The sequence below is a fragment of the Motacilla alba genome, chromosome 26 (assembly GCF_015832195.1).
Source record: "Motacilla alba alba isolate MOTALB_02 chromosome 26, Motacilla_alba_V1.0_pri, whole genome shotgun sequence".
NCBI classification, from domain to species: domain Eukaryota; kingdom Metazoa; phylum Chordata; class Aves; order Passeriformes; family Motacillidae; genus Motacilla; species Motacilla alba.
In genome coordinates this window covers 5,971,660-5,976,155 of record NC_052041.1, presented here as the reverse complement: position 1 = coordinate 5,976,155, position 4,496 = coordinate 5,971,660, and positions in this window count along the sequence as shown.

The following is a 4,496-nucleotide window of genomic DNA, read 5'->3' as shown; positions in this document are numbered from 1 at the left end:
TCCTGAGAAACCTTGGGTGAATCCCAAGGACCACAAGTGAGAGGAGGATTCCAGGAGGAGGGGGAGAGGGAAGGGCCTGCACCTCTCCACAAGCTGCATCATCCACCTCCAGTGCCAGCAGCATGAAGAGGTTAAATATGAGAGCAGACTCCCCTAGGGAAAGGAGATGTATGTATGGGGCTCGGCCAGACATAAATTAGTATTGCCCTGCCCCCTGCTCAGAGGGGAGACGGTGAGGGGAGCAGCACCTCCCAAGCACTGATGTTTGGGGTGTGTGTTTGGGAGCCAGCGAGGCTGTGCTGGGGTGTCCAAATGGGCCCAGCTGTGCAGCCAGCAGCACGTGTGAGCTGTGCTGTGCTCCTGGCACAGGGGTTCACGGGATCACGGAACACCCGGAGCTGAAGGCACCTGCAAAGATCAAGTCCAGCTCCTGGCCGTGCACAGGACACCCCTACAGCCCCCCCCTGTGCCTGAAGAGCATTGTCCAAAGGCTCCTGGAGCTCTGGCAGCCAAGGGGCCATGACCATTGCCTGGCGAGCCTGTTCAGTGCCCAGCCTCCCTCTGGGGAAAGAACCCTTTCCTGATAGCCAGTCTCAACCTCTTCTCCAGCATTCCTACTCTGCCAGCTCTGAGCAGTGCCCAGCCTTCCCTGTTGTGCTATTAAAAGGGACTGACTCCTCTTGTCTGCATTTAATTAGGATGGCTGCAGAGGTGATGGATGAGCTGTTGTCACCTGCTTTTGGGGAAAATATCTGCAGATCAGTCAGGATGACAGTAGCAATCACAGTGGGCTTCTGTGTTCAGTGTCCTGTGCTCTGAGTTCACCCATCCTGCAGTAAAGGTGGATAAAGAGTAAAGGCAGCTTAGTTTCCAGCTCTGTCTCCTGGCTGCCTCCTCCCTGTCTGGAGCCTCCTTGGCAGGGTGTGCTCTGCACGCCCCAGCCCTTACTGGAGGGACAAGACCGTGATCAGGGATGCTGCTCATGTGCTTGGAATTTTCCTCATTTCCCACCTCGACTGCTGTTGTGCTCTTTGGTGGGATCTTCAGCGAGTCTGGTCATTGGGGAGGGCAAGATAACACACCCTTCTTATGGCATCACTGAGAGTGCATCCACCACGAGGAGCGTGTTCCTCCATTGGGATCTTCCCCCTTTGGTTCCTTCTGGCCAGCAGCATTTTCCTTTTCTCTGGATGCTTTGAGTTGTGCAATCAGAGTGCGGCCTCATCGGCTGGACCCTTCTCTTAACGGCCTCTTGATTCCTTTGCTAATTTGGCTGTGGGCTTTCATCAGTTATAAAACAGTGACACAGTATGTGACTATTGCATTCTCCTGCCTTGACTCACTGGCTGTGATTGCAGAGCAGTGGCCCCCCTGCTGCTGGCTGGAGCAGCCCTCCATGACTCGGCTGCGGGAATTTGGGATGTGAAAGCTTGCGCACAGACCTTGACAGGCTCTGTGAGTGCTAGCCCAAATGCCACAGTAGATCTGCCCCTGTGGGCAGGGTCTGTTGTGGCAGGGTTACACTGGCCACAGGTACCTGAGCAAAGCCTTCTGTGCCTTTAGGAACCCAGTGGAGAACAGACAAGGCCCGTGGGGAGACAAGGGGGTGTTGGGATTGTAGCTCGGCAATGTGTTCACCTGCATTGCTGAGCTCAAGAATTTATGGATCTTGCTATTACCACCATCCCAAAAAATGGTGGTGTCACTTGGGCTAAGGCCTGTTCTCACCCACGTGGAGAAAATCAGAATCATAGAATCTCCTGGACTGTGGAAGAGACCCAGAAGGAACATTTGGGTGTCAAGTGCAATTCCTGGCCCTGCACATGATTCCGTGCTTCCAATGCCTTCTGCCTCCTCCTGTGTGTCCTGTCCAGCTGCTTCAGAGAAGGTAATATATTCAGAAGCTCATAAGGAATGAATTCTGCACCTTGTCCTTGAGTGCAGCCATGCTTTGACTGGAAGAAAATTAGAAGATGACCTTGCATAAAAGACTCCCTCCAACATTTTAGGCAGATTGCTTCAGAGGGGTTTGTGAGAGGGACTCAGTGTTCCCTGGTGAGACTGTAGCCTTCAGAAATGAGAGATGGAAAACAGCTGCTTGCCAAGGATGAGTGTGCTAAGGGGGGCTTCCGTGGGGCTCACCTGAAGTAGGGCACTGACCAGTCTGAGTTTCCTTTAGCCCACAGTGGGATCTTGTCTTGTACAGGCACCGGAGTTTTTCTAGCTGACTGGTGTATTTCTGTTCCAGTTCTGTGGGTTTCTGCTAATTGCTTGTTAATAAACACGTGTAGCCTTTGCAGAAGAAAGTGTCACTTCTGTCAGGTGGACTTGAGCTTGGTGGGCTGTCCCGTGACTGCTTCTCCAGGTATTCTGTAGCACTTGCACTTGAGTCCAAGTATCTTTACTCCTCTTATTTGCTGCTGTGACAGGAATGCAGCTGCACAGGTGGACCTGGCAGGACTGGGGAGGTTTCCTGTCTCAGCTGTGGTTACTCTACAGAGCACTGGAGGCATCCAATTTCAGCATCTCAGTGATGAAACCAGAAAGGGGGGAAGCCAATAAACCAAAGACAACCTGTCCTCAGGAGTTTCCCTCTTTGTTTTAAAGTATGAACCTCTGCATTCAAGAGGAGGATGTATTTAGGCAGCAGCCATTGATTAAGGTGTCATTCATCACACTGGCCCACAGACCTCCTACAGACACCCCTCAGGGGTCCTCTGCAAAAGAAGAAGCGTTTGTTGACGGCTGACCCCGGGTCCCCAGACACTGGGTCCCTCCCAGCCCAGGGAGTGTGTCCTGCTCTGGGAGGGAGGCTTGGATTGATGGCTGAGGGGCAGCATTTTTTTCAAGTCTGTCGTAAATTGAGAGTAGGTGGAGCAGTAATGAAGATAAATGAGAGGCTCTTCCCGGCTGATTAGGCTATGCTGACGGATGCTGCGCTGCTCGGGGTGCCTTTGGCCTGCCTCAGGCCTCCTGCTCACCTGCCAGCATTCCTCAGCACAGCCACGATGGGAAAATCGTCTCTCCCTGAAATTCAGAGGGTCTTGGAAGAGCCTGGGGGGAGACCAGAAGTCTTCTGGGTGAGCACCAGCTCCAATGCAAGAGCAGGGGAGGTGCTGCGCAGCCCTCGTGTGCTGTCAGGGAATTGGTTTAATTCTGTAAGGAGCAGTTTAGGCAGGGGGGAGGTGGGATTCCTGTAATGCTCTCGAGATCTCCATTAAAATATCACGTTTTGGCTTGGCTGTGGCTTTGCAGCAGCTCTGCTGAAGGTCCTTTTTCTGCATGAGCACTCTCAGGGGTTTGGCGTGGAGGAAGGTGCTTAATCCAGCCCATGGCAGGCTCTTCTAATTCTTTGAGCAGTTCCCCCATCAAAACCGGTTTTAAAGTGGATTTCTCTCCCCACTTAAACTATTATTTCCTAGGGCCATTGAGTAAAATCCCTGTTCAGAGATGCTCTTGGTGCAGTAGCCTATGGGTGGCTTAGGACCAGAATAATCTTCTTTGCCTTAATCCCATCCTGTTCCTTTGACCTTCCTTCAGACTTTGCTCTCGTAGCCTGCTCAGCTTGCTCTGGCAGCAACAAAGCAGACCCCAGCAAAAAGGGGGACTTGGCTTTTCTTATTGTTTTAAGTTTGGAACTTCATGGAAACTTCCTCTGTGTGGAATGTCCTTACTTGCCCATCAGGACAATGCTGAGCAGTATGAGGAAAATGAGCCCCGTTTTTCTGGCTCAGGGAGGAGGCACAGCCTGCCCGGGGCAATGTGCAGCCTAGCTCTGGGGGGGGAACTGCACTTCCAGCCTCAGGAACTGCAATGATTAAGATAATTATTCTTTTTTACCTGGGTCAGTTTAGTTTCCAGGTTCAACTGTTACACATTGCATTTGTTTGTGTGGATTGGGACCTTTTGACCAGACTCTATAAAATATTTGTACACTAAGTAAAGCATTTTTGTAATGTCTGCTTGCTCAAATTGGTGGACAAAAGAAGAAATTTTTAGAGATGAGGGACGGATCCCCCTAACTTACCGACCAGCAGCTCTGTAGCTGCATTCTCCTCCTCTCATCAGCTTCCATTTTAGTTATGTTTTGAGTGTTTGGGGGTTTTTTAATGGGAAAGAGTTGTAAGTTTATCTAGCATCTCCTGCTTGACCCTGTGCTGTAGAACCATGGAATGGTTTGAGTGGTACAGGACTTTAACACCTTTCTTGTTCCACCCCTGCCACGCGCAGGGACACCTTCCACTTGACCAGGCTCGTCCAAGCCCTGTCCAACTTGGCCTTGAACATTTTGGGGATGGGGCATCCACACGTCCTGAAGTGTGATCCTGCTGAGAAAGGATTCCCCTGGAGCTCTGGGTGCTCAACTCTGCAGGAAGCTTTGGGACAGCAGGAGCTGCAGACAGCAGGAAGAGAAACCCTGCGGGCTGGTTCCTGCTCTGGGGCCAGGCCCAGCTGAGTGTGTAGGAATTCAAAAAGCAAAGGACATAATTTTCTGG